Source organism: Perognathus longimembris, chromosome 7 (genome assembly GCF_023159225.1).
Source record: "Perognathus longimembris pacificus isolate PPM17 chromosome 7, ASM2315922v1, whole genome shotgun sequence".
Taxonomy (NCBI): Eukaryota; Metazoa; Chordata; class Mammalia; order Rodentia; family Heteromyidae; genus Perognathus; species Perognathus longimembris.
In genome coordinates this window covers 55,109,204-55,135,507 of record NC_063167.1, presented here as the reverse complement: position 1 = coordinate 55,135,507, position 26,304 = coordinate 55,109,204, and the positions used below count along the sequence as shown (strand labels likewise).

Below are 26,304 nucleotides of genomic sequence, written 5' to 3'. Positions count from 1 at the left end.
CCATTTTTATCTCTTCTCCTGTGAAGTCTCTCTTTAGCTCCTTTGCCCATTTAATAATTGGTTTACTGGACATGGAGGGGGTTAGTTTTTTGAGTTCTCTGTAGATGACAGATATTAGGCCTTTGTCTGTTGCTGTGTTGGTGAAGATCCTTTCCCATATAGTTGTCTGTCTTTCTAGTTTGGTGGCTATGTCTTTAGCTGTGCAGAAACTTTTTATTTTGTAGTAGTCCCATTTGTCGAGACTCTCCCTTATCTGTTGTGCTCCTGGGACTATATTCAGGAAGTTCCTTCCTGTGTCTATAAGTTCTAGCATCTTTCCTACTCTGCCCTTCAGTAGTTTCAAAGATTCAGGTCTGATGTTGAGGTCCTTGATCCATTTTGAGTTGATCTTGGTGCATGGTGATAGGCTAGGGTCTACTTTGAGTTTTCTACATATGGCTGCCCAGTTTTCCCAGCACCAGTAGTTGAAGAGGATATGTTTATTCCATTGTATGTCTTTAGCTCCGTTGTCGAATATCAGCTGACTGTAAGAATGCAGCTTTATTTCTGGGTCTTCTATTCTACTGCACTGGTCTTCAGGTCTGTTTTTATACCAATACCAGGCTGATTTTGTTATGATGGCTCTATAGTAGAGCTTGAAATCTGGTATTGTGATACCTCCTGCACTGCTTCTTTTGCTTAGAATTGCTTTGGCTATTCTAGGTCTTTTGCTGTTCCATATGATTTTATGGGTTGCTTTCTCTATTTCAGTAAAGAATGTAGCTGGGACCTTGATGGGGATTGCATTGAATTTGTATAACATTTTGGGCAATATGGCCATTTTCACTATATTGATTCTGCCTACCCATGAGCATGGGAGGTCTTTCCATCTCCTTGTGTCCTCTTTGATTTCCCTTTTTAGATTTTTATAGTTCTCATTAAATAGGTCATTCACATCTTTAGTTAGGTTAATCCCTAGGTAATTTATTATTTTTTTGGCTATTGTAAATGGTATTAGAGAAATGCAATTTAATCAGAGTGCCATTTTTTGTTCAAATGATTTTCTTTTAATGTATAATTAAAACATGTAAATAAAGTTTAAAAACTAAATAAAACAAAAGGTAACAGCCAAAGAAACAACAATCTACAGTTTAGATTTCATTAAAAAATGCAGTGTTTCAGAAACGGTGGGACAAAAGGTGAACCAATTCAGCAGTGAAACCTACACTATGTTGGAAATGAATCATACATCTTTGGGGGGAAGGATGTTGGGAGGGGGAAAACTGGGAGAGAAAGGGGGAACCGGTGACACTGTTCTAAAGGAAATGTACTTATTACCTAAGTCATATAACTGTAACTTCTCTGTACATCCCCTTTACAATAAAATGCAATATTTATATCAAAAAATTAAATGCTCTTACTAACTTTAAGACTAAATATCATTTAAAATAAGAAGGGATTTTATTTGAAATAAAAATGAAAGACAAAATCTGAAACAGGGGGCTGGGGATATAGCCTAGTGGCAAGAGTGCCTGCCTCGGATACACGAGGCCCTAGGTTCGATTCCCCAGCACCACATATACAGAAAACGGCCAGAAGTGGCGCTGTGGCTCAAGTGGCAGAGTGCTAGCCTTGAGCGGGAAGAAGCCAGGGACAGTGCTCAGGCCCTGAGTCCAAGGCCCAGGACTGGCCAAAAAAAAAAAAAAAAAATCTGAAACAGGTCAAATAAATGTAAAGTCTCTGGTGAGCTCATGCCTGGTGGAGGTGTCCCCAGTGTTAATTTACAGGGAAACCAAGCAGCCTGGATAGGATTACTCAAACCATGCCATCCTGCCATTGCAGTCTCTCTTCCTACTCCCACAATGGATCTTTCCAAGAGGTGTTACTATGAATCAGAACTAGCTGGGTGCTGGTGCCTTATTATACCTGTAATCCTAGCAACACAGGACGCTAAGATCTGATGCTCATGGTTGGAAGCCAGCCCTAGCAAAAAAAAAAAATCTCCAATTAACCAGCAAAAAGCCCAAAGTAGAAGTGTGGCTCAAGTAGTGGTGCACCAGCCTTAAGTGAAAAATCTAAGGGTTAGTATCCAGGCCTTGAGTTCAAGCCCCAGACTGGTGAATACACACATACACCCAGGCCCTGAGTTCAAGCCCCAAATGAACACACACACACACACACACACACACACACACACACACACACAGAATAATTTACTAATTACAAATTCCTTCCCTCTACTGTATAGTGAGTTGCACACTAAATATGGAATGGAGACTTTCATTTATTAAACATTTACAAGTGCCAGGTTCCTTCTGTGAGTTATCTTTTCCGTAATCCTGCAGAGGATTAAATGCTTATTACTGCGTAACTCCAGCTTCTATGGAAGAGGAGTCATTTAATGTTTCGTAGAGAAGCAAAGTGACCCCATGGAGAGTTAAGAGTGACAGTGGCAGGTGAGGCAGAGATGACAACTAACATCTGATCGGAAAGCAGCCTGACTTAGATGTACATGTCCTTTGTACCCTATTTTCAAGTGTATTATCAAATGCTGCATGACAGGGGACAGTGACAATAAAATGAGCTGGATGAGGGGACCTTAGACAAGGATTATCAGCAAGATTGAAAGTGCCAGTGGGTTCATTTCCAAACTTGTTGCTTCTACTGGCTCCTTCACAGCCAACTTAACAAAGGGAAGAATGGCAGTTGACTGTACCCAGATGGAGACCTTTAGACTTCAGGGGGAATGGGAACACTGTATTCCTGCCCCTTCCTCCTCAGAAAATAGACTAAGTAGGCAGCTCCCAGAGAAGCTGGGACTACTTCTTTAAAGTACCACAGAAGTTTGTTCTTGGAAGACTCTAACTGACACCAAGCAGGGTTTCTGGCCATGTGAGAACTACAGAGCACATTACTATGAATCAGAGCTGAAGAAGAATTCTGCCTTCCAGACAGAGGCCCTGGCACTGTGGGTAGACATGTGAATGGAAAGAGAGTGTCGTATGTACTGTTTCCCAGGCCCAGATTCTTTCTGCTCAGCATGGGCTAGAGCCAGCAGATAATGTGATGTGACATGCAGCCATACACCAAAGATTTAAGAAGAGGAAAGCAAAACTGGAGACAAAACAAAATGGAACACCCCTCCCCCAGCCAAAAAAAAATTCCTCAGAAAGGAGCTGTGGAGCAAACTATGGCACTTATGATTACCTTAGGATAGTAAGGGAGCAGAATCTGAAATTACTGAAGGATGGAGGAAGGACTGGGCTGTTCCAAAGCAATGGCCCTTAGAGGGGAGGTCAAGGAGCCTGGCTGCCAAAGACTCTGGCCTGTACTGCTTGGCAGTTCTGTTAGGCTGGACAGGGCTGGGCTAAGGAAGGCCAAGGTGAGCTAAAATATTCCTCTCTTTCCATTCTTTGTGGCTTTCTAGTGCAAAAAGATTGTACTAAATGGAAGACTAACTGAAAGGAGGAATGCTCCTTGTATTTCTGTCCATTCTGGTGTCCCCTTTGCAAATCTTGATTCATCTTCAAAGTTTTAAAGCTTACTCACTAAAACATCATTTATGGTTGCACACACATTTTAGGGAAGAAAATTGTAATCCAGATTCCCCCCCCCCCAAACTCTGTTTGCAGGGTCTTCCATGTGGTGAGACACTACTTTAACAGAGCCTGTAAGGCTTTGAGGCTGCCTGGGAATTTCTGATGGTTGGTTAGAGGTGAAGGGCAGGATTTGCTTCCCTGCAGCTTTAGAATTTAGGGCTTAATCACTCACTTTTCCTGTGACTTATGGGAAAGTGTTTCAGGCAGAAGCTCACTGCTGGCATTATCCACAGGGCTGGAGGGGATATGTGAAACAAAAGCTGTATACCCTTGCTTGAGACAGGTGTGAACAGGTGAGAAGCAGCAGGCTGGGACTGGAGCCCTCAAGAGAGCATCTGCATGGTGTCTTGCTCCAAGGGGGAGCTCCAGTCATTGTCACTGTGGCCTCAGTCTGGAAGGTCACAAGCCACCCAAGAGAAGCCTCTTCCAGCCAACATTGCATGACAGTGCAGGAAGAAACTACCTGGAAAACTTGCATGGCTTTCTCTAAGTGAGCAACTGCCACACAAATGGCAAAGGCTGAAGCTTCCAGTGTGCTCTGTGCTAGTGCATGGTCCAGTGCAAAACTCCCAAAGCTGTCCACTTTCCTACAATCCCCAAGAGTTTATCCCTAATACTTTTATCAAGACGCTTCTTGAGACTACATGGATGCACACTGCCTTTGAAAAGCCAAGACTACTTCTGAAATAAAATACTCTTTCCTCATATACAAGTAAGTATGAAATTAGAGATTCTTACCAAAACAATGTTCATGTCCCATTTTTCATATTACCCAGTACATAAATGGCAGTAACTTCCCATCATGTTTTCAGATGTACAAATGGAAGAGGATAAAATTAATTAAAAATCTCACATTTAATTGACACAAGAGATAAATAATTGATAGGTGGGAGGCTAGGATGGTAACAGAGGACCCTATTAACTTCAACGATTGGTGAAGGCTTATGACATTCCAAGGGAAACATATACATCATGTATTTGGTGAAGAAAATGTGTATGTTATATATCTGTTTCATGGAAAAAAAATCCATTGGCTAACGTTGTACTTCTTTAACATTTTCTGTTGACCTCTATATTTTAGAAGTCGCTTTTGTTATAATGTATACTCAAATAAATTTGAAATGGTCTAGTGGAGGGAGAACAGAATTTGAAATTAGATAGGTCTTAGTTTGAATCCTGGCCTTATCACTCACACTTTGGTTTTGGAAAGGTAATTTAGACTCCCTGGACTTCAGCAATCTTATCTGTAAAGCAGATAATACATCTTCTTTTTTAACAATTTAATAAGGAAGAAAATGAGCACCATTTCAATGAAGCAAGCATTTGGTAGAGTTGGCAGGAACTAGCAATAAAACAGGTTGACAAGCAATGATACATACCTACTTTGAAATGTTAAATGGAGCTAGATCTTAAACTAAGATAACATGTATTTACATTAATTTTTTTAAATGTATGTATAACTACTGAAGTGCTGTTACATGGTTTAATCAGAAGAAAATAAGGACTTTGTATAATATAGACTCACAAGTTCTCTTGCAATTAACTTTGGAAGCAAAGACCAATGAGAGGCAGTTGCAGACCTCCCCACTTCTGATGAGTGACAGATAGTACTTCTCATGGTCATGTGACAATGACAAAGGCAAATGTGGATCAACAGTTCTTGTTTTGGAAAAAAGAAACAAAGCAATCTTCTACTTAGAAAAATATACAGGCTAAAGTAAATTTTATTGTTTAATTTTTACTGGTATAAATTAATTGTAGAAAGTGATTTTATTATATTTCCCATATGTGCATATAATGCACATATTTTGATTAAATTAGCCATATCCACTCTTTTTTAATCCCTCTCTATCCTTCCCCTCCACATCTAATAGTTTTTAGTAGGTCTCATCATATTAGTTTTGCACACACACACACACTCATGCACATGTATACATAATAATCAATAGTTCAATCAATGTACTTCAGTCATTGTTTAATTTCCTCACCCCTCCTGTTCCTATCATCTTCTGCAAACAGTCTATTTTTAACAGTTATGCCATATTATTTTTTCCTTACATCTAGATTCTACACATGGATCTAAACATGTGATATTTGTCTTTCCAAGCAAAGAAACACCCATTTTAACCTGAGTCATTCACCAGCATTTTAGTCCAGTGACAATTTCTTGTCATTATGACTTGACCTTACTGAAGAGTAGAGAGATTATAAACTGAAAATTCTCCACAAGTGAAAAACTACACACTCTTTCCTGATAATTTAACTCTCAGACATATGGTCCTTATTCACACATTCATCCAAAGCAGAGTGTCAAAAATAAAGCAGCAGAGTGCAGATAATTTGAGACTTAATGCTTTAGGACTCCAAGTGTAAATAAAACTTTGAACACTTATTTCCAGATTCTATGGTCTGGATATGGTTTCAGCCTGATCCCCATAGGGTCATGTGGGGTTGGGTCTCAGTATGATGCTGGACAACCTAGTTACATCCCACTCCACTCCACCCTTAGAAGTTCCAAAGCAAAGTGGTGGGGCAGGGAGAGGACAGACAGGGATTCAGAAAGAGTAATAGTGGAGGGTGCTATGGAACTTCCTAGGGGTGGGTTAAGTGGGAGGTGGTTAGGTTATTGAGGACACTGTACTTAGAAGGAATTGATGTAACACTTGTGAGATCCTGAGCTCACTTGAGAATTATTTTTAAAGAAGAGGAGAGAGAGAGAGAGAGAGAGAGAGAGATAAGACTGAGCTGGATGTTAGTGGCTCACACACATCTATAATCCTAGTTACTCAGAAGGTGAGATTTCAAGGGCTGAGGTTTGAAGCGAGCCTAGGCAGAAAAGTCTCTGAAATGTCTCCAAAATAACCAGCAAAAATCCTCGCTGGAAGTGTAGCTCAAGTGGTGGAGCAGCAGCCCAGCAAGGAAGCTAGCACTATGTCAAAACTCTAGAGCTACTAAAAAAACTCCATGATGTTAAAAATTAGAGTTGAGAGTGTTGGCCTCCTGTGTCTCCATTTGTATACTCCCTCTCACATGTTCCTGTCATGATTTCAAACACATGACACAATATGGTGGGAGAGCCCTCCCCAGAGCTACAGCCATGCTGTTTGGATACCAGGCCTCAGGTATTTAGCTACAATAATGAAAAACAGATGAATATACTTGGCTACTTGTAGAATAAATATGGGCTTCACCTATACATAGACACAGAACAAATTCTGGATCTGCTGCTCACTTACTCTGTGAACAAGTAATTTGGCCTTTGTAATTGTAATATTTTATTCATATGACAACTAAGTTTGTTAAAAAGATGAGTGGTACCAAGATCTGGTAGCTTATACCTATAATCCTAGCTACTCAGGAGGCTAAAATCTAAGGATCATGGTTTGAATCCAACCGAGGTAGAAAAAACCATGAGACTCTTGTCTCCAGTTAACCAGCAAAAAGCTGGAAGTGAGGCTGTGGCTCAGGATAAACAAGCTCAGGGACTGCAACAAGGTCCTGAGTTCAAGCCCCAGGACTGGTACACACACACTAAAAAGGAGTGTGGTAATAATGATAGATTAAAGAGAAAAAGCAATATTACATACAAATTAATGAAAGCTTACAATGTGAGAGGCCTTGGACCAAAGATTTCATATTCATCATTGAATTCATAGGCAAGTTCTCTTGAGGTGTTAGCCTGGCTCATAGATGGATGAACAGAAACTAAAAAAGACTAAGGAGGATGTAAACTTACTTGACTACAGGTAGAACTTGCTTATTCTGTCTTCTTTATTATGTGTGTAGAAGATCCAGTGCTCTTACAAAAAAATCTGACACACATAATAAAACATATAATGATGATCATGAGCTGATTTCCGTTAAATGCTTTTTGCAAACCACATGACTTTTGAAAACAATCAATCTCCCCTATTATAAAGGCAATGTTTACATTCCTACTTGGGAATAAACAGCCATAACAAATGAGAGCAGAAACTTCTTCCAGCCTTTTCTGTTTATGTGGTACTGAGGAATGGAACCCAGGACTTCATGCATACTAGGCAAGCACTCTAAACACATTCCCAACCTGAGAGCAGAAACATCTTATAAGCTTATCACCCACATAAAATTTTGCTCTATTTCCTTTGAGCTTGAAAAGACAAAAGGTTTTGAAATCATTTTTATTTTTCCACATTAATATGGTATTAAATTTAAGGATTTTCTTTTTTTGCCTGTCCTGAGGCTTCAACTTTGGGTCTGGGTGATGTCCCTGAGCTCTTTCTTGCTTAAGGTTTACACTCTACCATTTGAGCCACAGTGCTACTTCAGGCTTTTCTGTGATTAACTGGAAATAAGAGTCTCATGGACTTTTCCTGCCTAGGCTGGCTTCAAACTGCAACCCTCAGATATCAGCCTTCTGAGCAGCTAGGATTACTGGCAACTGAAAACATGACTTTTTTTTAATGCTCCTAAACATTTCACTGTGAGCATGCACCATGATACATTAAAAATTACCCTACATTTGGACAATGCTTCTTCCTTTTTGGGTCTTACAAGTTTATTAATGAACTCATTCATCAAATACTGAACATCTACCATGTACTAGTTTAGGCGTTGGGATATGGTGATGAATAAAAAAGCCAATAACTCTCTACCTTCATGGCATTTACAATCCAATGGGAAGACGAAGGCAACCAATAACATGGTGTGTTAGAAACTATTAAATATGGAGCTTGGGGAGTGTAGGCGAAAAGCTTTGGTAAAGGAAGACTAGTGAGAAGGGAACATGTTAACTAGACTTGAAGCAAATATGAAGCAAGGAAGAGCTTCTGAGCATAGAGATCAGCCCAGCAATGGAATTGTTCTTAAGAACAATGGAGAAGTATGGTGAGGGAAGTAGAATGAAGAAGAAATGGGAACTGAGGAGGTAAGACAGAACAGATACGACATCAGAACAAGATACTATATTACATTGAGGGCCTGGCCAACCATTGTGAGGACTTAATTTTACCTATGAGCGAGACAGCATAGAAGCATTTATACAGGCAGATAATATCAAATGAGCAGTTTATTATGTTTTTTGGGCTACTGTGTGCTTAGCCTGCAGGATGATGAGGTTGGAAGCATGAAGACCAGTTGGGAGGCTGCTGCAAGAATCCAGAAAGAGGATGGTGTGGCTTGAAGAAGGGTGGTAGGGCAGGAAGCTGTGAGAAGCAGTAGGATTTGAAGGCAGTGTCAAAGGGATGTGTTGGTAGATGAAATGGTGATATGAGACCGAAAAGGAGTCAGAGTTGACCAAGCTGTAGGATAGAGGGATGCTATCAACTAAAAGAGAAGAGTATGGGAAGAAGGAAGGGAGTTGTGTGGTGGGGGCATTCTCAGGTAGTCAGCTTGTACATATCAAGTCTGAGATGTCTATCAGACATTAAGTAGAAATATCAACAAACAGCTGCCTTAATGAGTTCAAGGAAGAGGTCAAGCTTTAAGATATAAATCTAGGAGTCAGCAGTATATAGAGAAGTTATATATATGGTGATCTCAGTCTCCTGAGTATCTAGGATTACAAGTATAAGCCACCAGTGCCTGGCCACTTCTGGCTTTTTGGTGGTTAAATGGACATAAGAGTCTTATGGACTTGGCTGAGTAGACTTGCTTCAAGTCATGATACTCAAATTTCAGCCTCCTGGGTAACTAGGATTATTAGAGGCGTGAGTTACCAGTATGTGGCTCAAACGTTCTAAATAGTCAAATGCTAAAGCTAATCAGAAATCTAATCTTTAAAGGTACTTTGGGCTTAGTCCTCTAGGCTTGACTCATAGAGGGAGTTGGTAAAGCTTCTTTACAGAGGGAAAAGCTGAAGACTACCCTGTTCCTCTCAGTTCTTCATCCTCTTTGTGCTGATCAATTTTTTCCTGCCATCTTCTGAGGATCATGGTTCAAAGCCAGCCCAGGCAGGAAACCCCATGAGACTCTTATCTCCAATTAAACACCAAAAAGCCAGAAGTAGAGCTGTGGCTCAAGAGGCAGAGTACAAGCCTTTGAGTGAAAAAGTTCAAAAAAGGAGTTATCAAAACATGGTACCTTAAGTGAGGAAAGTCAGAGCAAAGCTATCTCAGGGTAGAGCAAAGTGTAGGATGCTGAGATGGAGCAAATTGGAACAGCACTGGGACAGGGCAGGGAGCAGCATGAAAGGATGAGGCTGGATGAGGAGTTTTCATTGGCTTATGGTCTTACATTGGTCTCTTTTGCTTTTCTGGAAGTTTGCTTTTTTACTTTAATATATGCTGGCACAAATTAATTATGTAACCTCCTGTTTCTTGCCCTGAACAACTTTCCAATGAGTGAGTTTCATTACATTGCAACTTCTAAAAGGGAGAAAGTTTATCTTGTTCATTTTGGTCCCTGACACATAAGGATGACACATAATGTGCCTGTCCCTTTCTTTCTACCAGTACCGAAACATGTCAAGCTTGACTCTCCCTGAAACAAAACCGATTTGATATGAACAAACGTACACTCAAACTTCTCCCCACCTCCCTCCAGTGGCTGCCTTTTACTTCTTTCTTTCATAAGGAGGCATCTTGAGTTTTCTATAACTACCCACCAACTCCATTTTCTCACCTCCTACTTCTCTGCCTACTCCAGTCTGGTTTTTCTATTAGTCCGTCCACCAAACAAGCAATGGGTGATAAAATTCATAAGCTTCCTTCCAACTGTCAAAATAAACAGACTTTTGGTAATCTTCATTTTGCCTGATTTCTTAGAGAAGCTCTTCCAGAATACATTTAATCCAGAATCACAGAATCCCAAACTTCCTTTACTCTCCCATCTCAGACCAACTTCTCATCCCCTCCTTGACTTACCTTCCTCTACCAATCTTTTTTTTTTTTTTTTTTTTTTGGCCAGTCCTGGGCCTTGGACTCAGGGCCTGAGCACTGTCCCTGGCTTCTTCCCGCTCAAGGCTAGCACTCTGCCACTTGAGCCACAGCGCCGCTTCTGGCCGTTTTCTGTATATGTGGTGCTGGGGAATCGAACCTAGGGCCTCGTGTATCCGAGGCAGGCACTCTTGCCACTAGGCTATATCCCCAGCCCCTCCTCTACCAATCTTAAGATGCTGCTTTTATTAAAACTCTTTCTCCATCTCTAGGCAATATCACTCAATTACAACACATTCTTCAATGATAAAACATCCTTGGTGAATTAATGAACAGACAACTTGGCCAAAGGAAATTGATTTCTCCCTCCCATGCTGATTGCTTCATTTGACCTTTCCCTGTACCATAATGCATGTTCTGAATTTTACTAAGCTCTACTCAGTCCCATTACCTACTCTATGTGCACCTAAGCTTTGATTCCACAATATTTATCCCCTGCTCCACTAATACAATTTCTAGATCTGACAAAAGTTGTTTAGTTTTGGACAACTTGTGATGTTGTTAGTTCCTGGTAGAGTTCATGGAGAGAGAAAAAACATATAAACATTGAACTGACAGTTGTTTGACATACCACGAAGCCAAATAAGCAATGGGAAGTACAGTTGTCTGGGGAGACATTTTACAGAGAGTTCAAAATAAGCTCAGCACATAATTTTTCTTTTTGAAAAACATTTCATTGGTTTCCTTAAGATATTACTCTGCTGTGTTTTTGTTTATTTGTACTGAATTCTCCCATATTTCATTTGCTTGAACTGGTTGACTAGTTATTATTTTTTATTTTCAACACATGCAGCTTTAAAAAATAATTTCTTTCATTTTCTTGAGATTACCTACAGAATAGATGCTACAGTTAGAAATTTTCATAGAAAGTAAGAAAATATGATTAAAAAACCATTCTTAATTCTACTTTCTGGACATAACCAAGAATACAAAATTTCCACATTAACATGTTAATCACGCAAAAATGCCTATTACTGTCCACGCTTGTTTGCTTGGCAAACAGGAAATAATCTTTTTCTATAACCTAACACATTTTTCAGGTTTTAAAATTTAGTGTTTTTTGACTCAGAGAAGTTTTTGTTTCAGCAAAAGCACTAGTTTTGATTTAAATTAATCATGATATGAGTTTGTAAGGATCAAATTTTTCTTTCCTTTATTTTTCTTTGTAGGAATAGCAAATTTACTATTCAACTGGCAAATCACATTATTGTAGTTAAAATTATAATTATGTCTGAAGTAAGAAAAATAATTCTCTGAAGCATGACTCATTTTAAAATAGAAAGAACTAAGGATAGAAAGAATTCAAGATCTGAGAACTCTCTCTAAATAATTGAGGCACTGTTCTACTTGTAATAAAAAAGAGATCTTAGGCCTTTATGTTTCTTCAATGTTTTCATGTTTCAGCTTCATCTTTGGTATCAGACTGTAAATTATTTGGGCCCAGGAGCTACCTTGGGTCTTTACAGGGTCTCAAGTGATGAATGGAAAAAGCTATGCCATGCATTGTTTAATAACTACATACTTGTTGGGCTGGAGTTGTGTCAAGTGGTAGAATACCTCCCTTACCTAGAAAATGTAAGGCCCTAAGTTCAAACCCTATCACCAGCCTTTATTTTTTTTTTTAACTTGGCAGAGCTTTATTGAGCAAGCAGGCAAGGAGAAGCAGAAAGACACAGGCACATGCTAACAGATAAAAGTGGGTACTCAAAGGGAGACCGAGCACTTTGACATGGGGATGTTCATGATAAAAGGCAGAGTGGGACTTAAAGTTATTCTAGAGTAAGTGTTTTCCTTTGCTGTCACGTCTGGCACATCGAATCTCTGGTGTTATTTTATTTTATTATTATTATTTTTTTTGCATCATGTCTAGCATATTTTATTTTTTCAAAATTTTATTATCAAACTGATGTACAGAGAGGTTACAGTTTCATATGTTAGGCATTGGATACGTTTCTTGTACTGTTTGTTCCCTTGTCCCTCATACCCCCTCCCTCCTCCCCCTTTCCCTTCCCCCACCCCCCAGAGGTGTTCACTTCACTTACACCAAACAGTTTTGCAAGTATTGCTTTTGTAGTTGTTTGTCTTTTTTTACCCCGTGTCTCTCAAATTTGGTATTCCCTTTCAATTTCCTACATCCAATACCAGTATACACGGTTTCCAATATATTCAGGTAAGATTACAGAGACAGTGTAGGTACAACTACAGGAAGGTGATACAAGAACATCATCAATAATAGAAGCTACATATACACATGGGATGTTGAAAGTAGTTATAACTGTGATATAACAATTGTCTCCATAACATGGAGTTCATTTCACTTAGCATCATCTTATGTGTTCATAAGGGTATAGCTATTGGGCCTTGTGATGCTCTGCTATGACTTGCCTAAACCTATACTAATTATTCCCAATAAGGGAGACCATAGAGTTCATGTTTCTTTGGGTCTGGCTCACTTCACTTAGTATAACTTATTCCAAGTCCTTCCATTTCCTTACAAAGGGGACAATGTCATTCTTTCTGATAGAGGCATAGAATTCCATTGTGTATATGTACCACATTTCCTGATCCATTTGTCTACTGAGGGGCATCTGGGTTGGTTCCAGATTCTAGCTGTGACAAATTGTGCTGCGATGAACATTGTTGTGCTGGTGGCATTACTGTGATTTTGTTTGTGGTCTTTTGGATAGATACCCAAGAGTGGGGCTGCTGGGTCATAGGGGAGTTCCATATTTAGCCTTCTGAGGAATCTCCATACTGCTTGCCAGAGTGGCGGAACCAGTTTACATTCCCACCAACAATGAAGTAGGGTTCCCTTTTGGCCACATCCCCTCCAACAATTGTTATTGTTAGTTTTCTTGATATATGACATTCATACTGGGGTGAGATGGAATCTCAATGTTGTTTTGATTTGCATTTCTTTTATGGCCAGTGATGTAGAGCATTTTTTCATATGTCTCTTGGCCATTCTCATTTCCTCATCAGAGAAGTCTCTTTGTAAGTCTTTAGCCCACTTGATGAGGGGGCTATTGGTTCTTTGTGGTTTTGTTTTGGAAGAAGGTAATTTTTTTAGTTCTGCATATATTTTAGATATGAGGCCTTTGTCTGTTGAATGTCAGGTAAAGATCTTCTCCCAGTCTGTGGACTTTCTGTTTATCTTGCGAGCTATGTCCTTTGCCATGCAGATGCTCTGCAGTTTGCTGCAGTCCCATTTGTCCATCCTTTCTTTGATTTGTTGCATTTCTGGGTCTTTGTTAAGGAAGTTCCAACCTGTGCAAAGGAGCCCAAGTGTTTCTCCTACTCCTTCCTTTAGTGTTTTCAGGGTGTCTGTTTTGATTTCAAGGTCTTTAATTTGGAATTGATTTTGGTGCAGGGTGATATATAAGGATCTAGTTTTAGTTTGTTGCATGTGTTGAACCAGTTTTGCCAGCACTACTTGTTAAAGAGGCTATCTTTCTTCCATACTATTGTTTTAGCTCCTTTATCAAAGATTAAGTAGGCATAGTTCTGTGGGTTCATTTCTGGGTCTTCAATTCTGTTCCATTGGTCTTCAGGCCTGTTCCGGTGCCAATACCAAGCTGTTTTTATTACTATAGCTTTATAATACAGCTTGAAGTTGGGTATTGTAATTCCTCCAGCACTGTTCTTTCTGCTTAGGAGTGTTTTTGCTATTCTAGGTCTTTTATTGTTCCATATGAATTTCTGGATTGCTTCCTCTATTTCATTAAAAAATGGTGTTGGGATATTAATGGGTATTGCATTGAATTTGTAGATAGCCTTAGGCAATATTGCCATTTTGATTATATTAATCCTCCCAATCCAGGAGCATGGGAGGTTTTTCCATTTCCTTAGTTCTGACTTAATTTCGTTTTTCAAGCTTTTAACGTTCTCATCAAAGAGGTCTTTCACTTCTTTGGTTAAGGCTATTCCTAGGTATTTTATGTTTTTGGGAGCTATTGCAAAAGGAGTTGCTTTCCTGATTTCAGCCTCGGTCTTCGGGTCGTTAGCATAGAGAAAGGCCATTGATTTTGGAGGGTTTATTTTATATCCTGCAACTTTGCCAAAGTTTTGGATCAGCTCTAGTAGCTTGGGGGTAGAGTCTATGGGATTCTTTAGGTATAGGATCATGTCATCTGCAAAGAGAGAAAGTTTAACTTCATCTTTTCCTATTTGGATCCCCTTGATATTTTCTTCTTGCCTAATTGCTCTGGCTAGGAATTCTAGTACTATGTTGAAGAGCAGGGGAGAGAGTGGACATCCCTGCCTTGTTCCTGATTTTAAAGGGAATGGCTTTAGTTTTTCAACATGTAGAGTTATACTTGCTGTTGGTTTGTCATAAACTGCCTTGATTATATTCAGGAATGTTCCCTGGAATCCCAGTTTTTCCAGGGCTTTTAGCATAAATGGGTGCTGGATTTTATCGAACGCTTTTTCTGCATCCAGAGATAAAACCATGTGGTTCTTTACCTTGCTCCATTTGATGTGGTGGATTACATTAATTGACTTGCGTATATTAAACCAACTTTGCATCCCTGGGATGAATCCAGTTTGATCATGGTGTATGATTTTTTTGGTGACCTGTTGAAGTCGATTGCCAGAATTTTGTTGAGAATTTTTGCATCTATGTTCATCAGGGAGATCGGTCTGTAGTCCTCTTTCTGTGATGAGTCTCTGCCTGGTTTTGGGATGAGGGTTATACTGGCTTCATAGAATGAGTCTGGTAGTGAACATTCTCTTTCAATTTCATTGAAGAGTTTGAGAAATATTGGTGTGAGTTCTGTTTTGAAGGCCTTGTAGAATTCTGCAGTGAATCCGTCTGGATGTGGGCTTTTCTTGGATGGGAGATCATTTATTGCCGTTTCTATTTCAATACTGGATATGGGTCTGTTTAGAAGGTTTAAATTTTCATGGTTGAGTTTGGGGATATGAATTTTTTCTAGGAAATCATCCATTTCTTCCAAGTTCTTCAATTTGTTGGCATAAAGGTTTGCAAAATAGTCTCATTATTTTCTGAATTTTGGTTATTTCTGTGGTGATGCTACCTGTTTCATCTCTTATCTTGTTTATTTGAGTGTGCTGCCTTCGTTTCTTGGTCAGGTTTGCCAGGGGTCTGTCTATCTTGTTGATTTTTTCAAAGAACCAACTGTTTGTTTTGTTGATTCTTTCAATGGTTTTTTCGTCTCTAATTGATTTAATTCTGATATGATTTTAATTATTTGTTTCCATCTGTTGACTTGGGGTTTGGCTTGCTGTTCTCTCTCCAGAAAATTAAGGTGCTTCCTTAAATTATTGAGTTGCTGTTTCTCCAGTTTGTTGGTGTATGCACTCAGAGATATAAATTTTCCTCTGAGTACTGCCTTTGCTGTGTCCCAAAGGAGCTGGTATTTTGTGCCCTCAACTTGGTTGAAGTCCATAAACATTTGAATTTCCATTTTAATTTCTTCAATGACCCACTGATGGTTCAGCAGTGTGTTGTTTAGTCTCCATGAATTGTAGGATTTTCTGTGGTGGCTGTTTGAGTTGAGCTCGAATTTTATTCCATTGTGGTCTGAGAGAATGCAGGGAATGGTTTTGATACTTCTGAATTTGTACAGATTTTCTTTGTGCCCTAAGATGTGATCTATTTTGGAGAATGTTCCATGTGCTGCTGAAAAGAATGTGTATTCTGTTGTTGCTGGGTGGAATATTCTGTAGATGTCAGTTAAGTCTAGTTGGTCTATGCAATTATTAAGATCTGTGGTTTCTTTGTTCAGTTTTTGGCGTGTTGATCTGTCCAGAGGTGATAGTGGAGTTTTAAAGTCCCCAACTATCAATGTGTTTGGGTCTATGAGTGTTTTTAGAGTCAGTAGAGTTTGTTTGATGAAGTTGGGTGCTCCTGCATTTGGTGTGTAGATATTTAAAATGGTTATATCTTCCTGTAGGAGAGATCCCTTTACTAGTATGTAGTAGCCTTCTTTGTCTCTTCTTACCTTTTTTAATTTGAAGTCAATTTTGTCTGATACTAGGATTGCAACTCCAGCCTGCTTATGGGGGCCATTTGCTTGATAGATTTGATTCCAGCCTTTCACTTTTAGAAGATGTTTACTTTTGCTGGATAGATGTGTCTCTTGGAGGCAGCAGAAAGATGGATCTTGATTTTTGATCCAACTTATGAGCCTATGTCGTTTGATTGGAGAATTAAGTCCGTTAATGTTGAGAGTTAGGATTGGGAGATGATGGTTTGTTCCTTTCATTATCACTATCTTGTTTAAAGCTGTGTCTTCCCATTTCTTGATCTGATGTTTACTATTTAGGGTTCATTTCTCTGTCTGTATTGGGATCTTGATTATTTTCCCTGTATAGTACATCTTTGAGGATTTTCTGAAAAGCTGGTTTGGTGGAGATATATTGCTTCAGTTTTTCCTTACTGTGGAAGACTTTTATTTGACCTTCGGCTATGAATGAGAGTTTGGCTGGGTACAGAATTCTTGGGTGGTAGTTATTTTTATTTAGTGTTTGGTATACTTCATTCCAGGCTCTCCTTGCTTTCATGGTCTCTGCTGAGAAGTCTGAGGTAATTCTGATTGCTTTTCCTTTATATGTGATTGTTTTCTTCTCCCTAACAGCTTTAAGGATTCTTTCCTTGTACTCTACTGATCCTGTTTTGATCACTATATGTCGGTGGGATGTCCTATTCTGGTCTGGTCGGTTTGGGTTTCTAAATGCTTCTTGTTTGGGAAGTTCTCAGCTAATATTCTGTTAAATAGATTGCCTATCTCATTAACCTCTTTCTCCACGTTTTCCTCAATACCTATTATCCTTAAATTGGGCTTCCTGATCGTGTCTTGAATCTCCTGTAGCGATCTGTTTTGTTGATTGGACTGGATTTGTACTGATTTTTGATCTTTCTCCATAGAATCTAAGGAATCTTCAGCTCCTGAGATTCGATCCTCTGCTTCAGTGAGTCGGGACTATAGGCTAGCTACTTGATTTCGAATCTCTTTTCCTTGGACTGGTCTTTCCTGATGATTTCCATGTCATTTCTTAGGTCTTGTATGGACTTCTTTACTTCATTAACTTCATTACTTTGGTTTTGATTGTTGTCTCTCAAATCTTTAAGCTGGGTAGCTATCTTTTCAGTTGACTCTTGAAGTTCATTTATCTTCCTATTTGTGGATGCCATGAAATTCTCCATTAATGTTTGCTTTGCCTCCTCACGCTCTAGAATAATTGACTGAAGAGATTCAAACTTTTCATTTATCATGTTTATCAGTAGACTTTGTAGAGCATTTGGGGGGTTTTCTTCTATGTCTTTGATTGACTGCTCTGCTTCCTGCTTGTTTTGAGTGGGGGATAAGACTTCATTGTTTGCCATCTTTCTTGTGTTCCTTCTGCCCATTTGGATTGGGAATGCCAGTCTACCAGCACCTGTGAGCACCGTTTAAGACCCAAAGCAGCTCTTACCAAGCATTGTTGTGTAAATATTACAGGTTCACAATTATATACAGATACCTTTTATACCTGTCTACAAAATTAGATTTGGTGTTCCTAAAGAATACAATTTAATATAACAACCGATCCTGGGCCCTGTATTCAGTAGTTACTTATTTATTGTTACAAGCCTATACGCATTTCTTGTTTTCATATTAAGTTCTTTTAGGACTGGCTTTCTCTATGAACCCCTTTGATTCACTCAGATTAAGCTGGGATACCCTCTATCCAATAACCAGGAGTCAATGGAACCTTTAGGTCTAGGCAGTAAGTCAGGAGGTTGGAGGGAGTAAAGAGAATAGACTAAAATGTATTGGGGGGGTGATTTTGGTTTAGTTTCAGTGACGTGGAAATGTGGAGAAGAGTAGAATCAGTAGAAAGAACAAGGTTAAAATGATAGACAATGGGGAGTTAGCAGAAAAGAATGGAGGTGTTATTCATAGGAAAGTAATTTTTAAAGAAAGAGATTGCAAAGAGAGACATAAAGTAAAAATACTGGAAGACAGATGCACAAAACAAGGAAAAATTATTTTAAAATGAAAAAAAAGGAAAAAAAATGAAAGAAAAACAGAAAAGGAACAGTCCAAACAAACAAACAAACAAACAAAAACTTGATAAAACAAACTGGCAAAAATGGAAAACAAACAAACAAACAAAAAACCAACGACGTTTCAGAAGTGAAAAAATTAAAAATAAATTAAAAAAAAAAGTTTAAAAAATGTTTGAAAAGAAAAAAAAAATGGAGTCCTCCTTGTTTGGGTAGTCTTTCCCCAGTCTCTGGTTTCCTTGCAATGGTCTGCAGTCTATTTTCCTGATTGGCTGGTTTGCCTTGATTTCAGTTTGCAAGGGGTGGATCTGTTCTGACCCTTCTCCCCTGTTGGTGCAATCCTGGGTCTCTGTGGTTCGCACAGCTTGCAGATAGGCCTTGGGTGTCCTCTGTAGATTGGGACGTGAGCAGTCTCGGGAACTGTGGCTCCTCTGTCTGCTGTGGGCCCGCTGCCTTTGATGCCTGGCTTTGAATAGGCTGTGGACTCAGCAGGGCGGGGCACCTCTGGCTTGTTTTACCCGGCTGAGAGTTGCTTGCCTGGGGGAGGCGGCCTCCTTGGAGGAGGTGGCTATGGAATGCAGCTCCGTTTGGGGCTGGGAATTGGGCTTCCTCTGTGACAGGACCGTTTAGCTGTTCCAGGAACTGTTTGTTACCCCGTCTGGTGTTTCTGTGCCTCCGGTAGCTGCTGGCCGCTTTTGCTTTAAATTTAGAAATTCGCTTTCTCTGCGATTTCAGGTCGTCCGTGCTCAGCCGCCATCTAGAGGATTTCTCCCTGGTATACGCTCTGTGCTTTAGCCAGGCTGAGTGCGGGTTGCTGTGCCGGGCGCTGTGCCGGCGCCGGCACTGGTGCGGCGGTGGGACTCCGCCGGGAGCTCAAATCTGTGTTTTCAGACGAGCAAAGTCGATTTTTCCTTCCTGGCCAGAATCCCTGTACTGTTAGAACTTACTCTGGCTGTCTTTCTAGGAGTAAAAGTTTCTATGGGGTGAGAAAACTGCGATGTCGGAGGGAGCTCAGCTAGGGCTCTGCTGCTCCTCTGCCGTCTTCCTCCACCAGCCTTAATAAACAAATGAACCTAGGCCTGGCCAATATTCACAGAACAGGATCAGAAGAAATAGGAACTCCACTTTTGTGTGCAGCATAAGTGTTTTACAAAGAACTTGCATACTTCCTGCTTTGAATCTCATACCAATTCTGTGGAGTAGAAACACTGGGGCATCACTAAAGAGGCTTCTAGAAGGCAAGTTTTCTCAACTGGCATCTTGCAAACATGCTTAGGATTGAATGCTAAGATTAAAAACATTTAACACAAAATACAACATGATTACATTCTCATATCATCAAATATCATAGGAAAACATTGCATGTAAACTGAAAAAGTTACTAATGATTATTTCTGGATTACAGAATAATGGATGATTTTACCTTCATAATATACTGCTTTGCATTTCTCACTCCCTGCCTATCCACTTACTAGAATGCATATGTACATGTATGAGCCCATGCATGTGCGCATGTTTATGCATGTGTGCACACCCCCCCCCTACCTCCACACATGTTACTTGTTTTACAAAATTGAAGCCTAAAATTTTTACATTAAAAAGAAACTAAAAAGCACAGTAAACAGACTTCCTTTTTCCTTCTTTGATAGAAACTTGAAAGCTGCTCATCCTTCAGGCAGCTCCCACTTGCCAGTGTTAAGGAGGATGACAGAAAATACCATGGTGCGCATCTGCCAGGACAGATTTGTGGTTGACATTTCTTCTGAAAATGCCTCCATTAAAATAAGTTGCTGTTGCTGTTGACTCCTGATTTAGTCATTTTGGAAAGTAATGAGTAAGTGGCTTTCAGAAGTATTTTTCAGGTTTCTCATGGAACTGAATGTTTTGAATGAATATACATTAGATATGACTGAACATGTGGTAGAAGAGAAATTATTACCAAGCACATGTCATCTTCCTAAAAACATTTATATGATACTCTTCAGTAATGAGAGGTATTCAAAAAGTGTGAGCTATTATTATTGTGGAGTATGACATATTTTGACTAGACTTATTTGTTGTGGGGTATGGATTATAGACAGTAATACTTTACAGATGTATAATTTAACTACTGAATGAGACTTGACTGTTTTAAAATATCAGTTCTAGTCCTTAATTAATCTTGAAAGTTATTGCCATCCTTATTTTACTGAAGAGACCTTCACTTTAGACAAGCTAAAAAATACTTGCTAGGAAAATTCCACTCCTGGGCATTTATCCAATAGAACACAAACAGGGTCACATTAAAGCTACCAGCACAACCATGTTCACTGCAGCATTGTTTATCATAACCAAAATATGTAATCAACCCAGATGTCCTTCAGTGGACAAATGAATCAATAAAATATGGTATATATACACAATGGAATTCTACTCATTCATCAGAAAGAATGATATTGTATTATTCAGCAGGAAATGGAAAGACTAAGACTTAGAAAAATGATATTAAACTAAGTAAGCCAGACTCAGAGAAACATAAGTTGCATCGTTTCCCTCATTGGTGGTAACTAGAATGTACCTATAAATCTATAAATAAACACACTGGATGGTAAAAGAAAAAAAAAAAACCAAAATACTAGGACATTATAAGTTATACAGGTCTCTAGGCATTCACACAGAGTGAGACCAAAAGAGGATATTCTTAGAAAAGGATCACATAGGTGCTATAGCTTGTCCATCTGGCCATACAAAATAATGTTTAAATGAACTCTGGGAAATAGGAAGAAGAGGTTTTAATTTTATTTGTTGATGTTTTAGTTTTCATTCCCTCATTTGTTTGTTGTTTTCTCATTTGTTTGTTTGTCTTTAGGATGGTAAGAGGCGGTCATAGAAATGGTGGGACAAAGGATGAACAAATGCAGCAGTGATACTCTCTAGGCACTATGTTGAAAATGAACTGTACAACTTGTGGATGAGGACTGGAGGGAAAAACTGGGAGAGACTGAGGGTAAGATTTCCATGGTTCAAAAAGAAATGTACTCTATCTCACTTATTTAATCCATAACCCCTCAGTACATCACCTTTACAGTGACAATAAGTAAATTTAAAAAACAATAACAATAAAAAACTTGCTAGGATTCAAGCCTTGGTTTTGGTGACTTCAATGTCAGCCTGATCCATTTTATCACACTGCATTTTCTTTCTTTCTTTCTTTTTTTTTTTTTGCCAGTCCTGGGGCTTGGACTCAGGGCCTGAGCACTGTCCCTGGCTTCTTTTTGCTCAAGGCTAGCACTCTGCCACTTGAGCCACAGCACCACTTCTGGACATTTTCTGTATATGTGGTGCTGGGGAATCGAACCCAGGGCCTCATGTATTTGAGGCAGGCACTCTTGCCACTAGGCCATATCCCCAGCCCACACTGCATTCTCTTAACACCTTATTTATACAGTCCTGCAATGGTTAACTTTGATTGTTAACTTGATTAAATTGAGAATAACCTGTGAGATTTTAAAACAGTATACTTGTGGAGGTGTCTGTCATGACCTTTCCAGAGATAATTAGATCATGAGGGCTTTGATCTAATAAATAGATTAATACTTTGACAGATTCATAATATAGTGGTTTTATTGTGAGGTGGGAGCTGTGCGGAAGAAGAGGTCACTAGGGGCAGGCTGCTGGAGACTAGATCTCGTCCTGATCCTTTCTCTTGCTAAGAGGCCAGCCTCTTTTTCCATGGTCTTGCTCTCATGATGCTCTGCCCAAGTGCATTTGTCCAAGGAGTTATGAGAGTAAAGTAGTTGTTTCTTTCTTTAATTTATTTTGGTGGATACTTTGTCTCAGCAGTAAGGAAAGTACCCAATACAAGTCCATTCTATCATTTTCACAACATGGAGTTCCTTTGGGTTAAGCAGGGTTTGAGTGACATAGGCATGTGCACACTATGAGATTGGGCATCCCTGTGCAACATTCATGCTGCCTACTGAAATCCTCCTCAGAGAGCAAGAAAGTGGGAAGGGAGTGAAAGTAAGACTGGAAAAAGAAAGAAGAGAGAAAAACCACCACTAAGGGCCCATAAAGTAACTTGGAGGACTTTCATAGCTGGTGAAAGATTTGACAATACTTCTTTCAACTGGTAAGCTATGTTTGATTTTCCCAGTTCATCATTTCATTGGAACTATAGAAATCACCTTTCTGAGATTGAAATAAAAATGTCATTGGAATACAGAATCTCTGTCTTGTCAGAAATCCAAGCTAGTGAAAGAATCAGTAGGAGAAGTACACAGCACATGTGGTTGCTATGGCACTAAGAATATTTCTGGCTAGTACTGAAGCAATATCATCCAAATAATAGGAATGAGAATAATGGTGTGTGAGGGGTGCTTTTTCTATGTGGGGATCTACATGGAATGCCTTAATTACCCTTTCACACTCAGTTGTCATTGCCTAAGAGAATCCTCATTGTTAAGAGAGTAGTTTTCAGACAGAAGAACTGAGGCCCTAACAGTTTTATTAACTTGTAAAAAGTTAAGAGCTGGTCTATAACCATGATAAATACAACCTCTCTGCCTCTGCCTTCTGAGGTTTTGTTCGCCTGCCCTATTTCTGCTTTTTCTCCTTTGATAGATGGTGATACTTTCATTCAACTGTGTGGGCTTTATCTGCTTGTTTTTTAGATTCTTTTCTTTTTGTTTCCAAAGCCAAGAAGTAATGTTTTCCACTATGGCAGTCAGTATAGGGGTTCTTCAAAAATTGGAAATAGAAGTTCTATATGATCCAGTCATACCACTTCTGGATATATACCTAAAGGAATCAGTGAGCTTACTGTAAAGATACCTACATATGCATGTTTATCAAGGAACTATTCATCATACCCTAGCTATAGAGTCTGCCTAGGTGCCCACCAAATGGATGAATAGTAAAAAAAAGTGGTATATATACAAACGAAGCTCTACTCAGACATTTAAAAAAAGAATGAAACTATGTCATTTTCTGGAAAATGGATAGAATTGGAAATCGTCATGTTAACTGAAACAAACCAGTCCTACAAAGACAAGTAGTACATGTTCTCTCTCATTTGTTGAGATTGGGGGGACCTAAGTAGACAAAAAAACAAGATCACAAAAATAAAGAGGGGGATTACTGGGAGGTGGAAGGGGAAAGGAAAAGGGGAAGATGAGATGGGGATAATATGAAATGGCAAAGGAGAGCATGAACATAATCAAAGTAATTATATGCATGCACAGAAATATCATAATGAAGCCCCTTTGTGTATTTAATATATAAAAATACAAATACTCATTTTACACAGCAAATTTTACTAAATATATTGTATGTACTAGCCTGTTTCTCATAGTTTGGGATATAAAGATAAAATAACTGGTTGAAATACTTTCCATTATTGGGCTTTTGTTTCAGTGACATTGCCCAATATTGCTGAAACTTGTATTATCTGAAGACCTGCAATTTACTTTCTGGTATAGTAGAACACAAAAGATTCAAAATTTGATGTGCAATTTAACACTTTAATTTTGAACTAAGAGATGTCAGACCTAAAGAAGAAATTATGTTTATGGCGCTGAAGGAGAGAAATTTTACAAGTACCAACTTTAAAGATGTGAACAACAGTTTCCAAGCTGAAACACTTTTTGGCTTTGTCATACATATAAAATATGCAATGCACTTATGAGGGTCGTCATATAGTTGAAAAACCACTAGTATGGTTATGTAGTAAATATAGATTAAATTTGAATTTACAGGCTCCAGCCATGGATCAAAAGCAAAACTTTAAAGAAGATCATGGAACTATAAAGAAGAAAGTAGACAGTGAAATTATGTGGACAGTAAGTATAATAATATCAAGAGTACAGGGGCTGGGGATATGGCCTAGTGGCAAGAGTGCTTGCCTCATATACATGAGGCCCTGGGTTCAATTCCCCAGCACCACATATACTGAAAACTGCCAGAAGTGGCGCTGTGGCTCAAGTGGTAGAGTGCTAGCCTTGAGCAAAAAGAAGCCAGGGACAGTGCTCAGGCCCTGAGTCCAAGCCCCAGGACTGGCCAAAAAAAAAAGAGTACAGACTCATAAAAAGTAGGATTAGGCCAGTTACCATGGATCACATCTATAATCTTAGCTGCTCAGGAGGCTGAGATCTGAGGATCCAGATTCAAAGCTGGCCCAGGAAGGAAAATCTGTGAGAATCTTTTTTTTTTTCTTCAAATTTTTATTATCAAACTGATGTAAAGAGAGGTTACAGTTTCATACGTTAGGCATTGGATACATTTCTTGTACTGTTTGTTACCTTGTCCCTCATACCCCCTTCCCCCCTCCCCCTTTCCCTTTCCCCCCTGAGGTGTTCAGTTCACTTACACCAAACAGTTTTGCAAGTATTGCTTTTGTAGTTGTTTGTCTTTTTTTACCCTGTGTCTCTCAATTTTGGTATTCCCTTTCAATTTCCTAGTTCCAATACCAGTATACATGGTTTCCAATATACTAAGATAAGATTACAGAGATAGTGTAGGTACAACCACAGGAAGGTGATCTGTGAGACTCTTATTGCTACAGGTCGAGCTGTGGCTCAAATGGTAAAGCACCATCCTTGAGCAAAAAAGCTCAGGGACAGTGTCCAGGCCCTGAGTGCAAGCCCCAGTAACTAGCATTACACCCACAGAAAAACAGGTTACTCTATAAAATACCCTAATTTCCATGAATAGAATCAACATGGCTACTTGTGCCCATGAGGATTGTCACCAGTTTATACAGAGCATGCAATCTCTGTATAAACACGAATATTGGAAGATAATGAAAAATTGAAGTTTCCTGTGTTCCTTTTTCTCTCACAATTTAAGTTTTGACTATCATTTCAGAGAGAGTATGACAGTCAATATAGATAGCTTATTGAGTTGTTTAGACAATTTTAAGAAATTAATGCGTTGTTATTGTTAATACCAAATCTCACTGTTTTAGGAATTCAAGGGGAAGTGATAAAATCAGAAGTTTCCATCATCCAGCATTGTTTACATGACCCAAAGCACTTTTCCACGGCTTTCCAAGACCTGTTTAGTTGGACATTTCTTCTGTACTAATGATTCAATTGTAAAGAATAATATCCTTTTGTATTTCAGCCAGAGTTAGTTTCCCATGAATACAAGAATTCTAAAGACTTGGTGGAACAACTGAAAAAAAAATGGTATCAAATATATATCAAGGGATGGTGGAAGTGTTTGTGTAAGTGTTAAGTAGGAATTCAGAGGAGAAAAAGTAGCATTCTTTATATTTTCAGAATAAAATTTCAGGTATGAAACAAGGTTTTCTTACCAAAGAAACCCATTTTAAAAAAAAATTTATCTTCCTTGATTCTAAATTTGACAACCGTGGAAATTGTTTGAAGCAACACTCTGTGGTATTTTCTGAGAAATCTCTCATGGTTACTGACACCTTCAAATAACCTGTGAATTAGCAATGGCTAGAGGCCAGACCATGGGAGAAAGCATGGATTTTTCAAAGCCTGAGTGAAAAACATTATTGAGTATCTTATTCAATTAAAGTGAAGTCTACATACACGTAAGTTTGATACTCAGAGTTAGGAACTGAAGTCCAACACGTATGCATGAATCCAACAATCAATTCAGGTAGTATGCAACTATCTCAATCAATATGTGTTAAGTCCAAACATAGTTCAAGCACCCACTAAGATTATCTCTGCCAGTGTGCTAGCTACACAGTCTCTGCTAAGCAGGTCATTTCAGAGCAGAACCTGTTTCATACTTCTTACCATTCAAGCTGCCTTTCTATAACATCTTCCTGAATTCAGAGTTGTTT

At 39.0% G+C, this 26,304-nt stretch overlaps 1 protein-coding gene across 1 annotated transcript in view; it reads right to left on the bottom strand.

Annotated features, from left to right (window-relative positions):
• Ak5 (adenylate kinase 5) overlaps positions 1-26,304 on the bottom strand; it is a 260,488-nt gene that overhangs the window by 170,008 nt on the left and 64,176 nt on the right. The window lies entirely within an intron of this gene.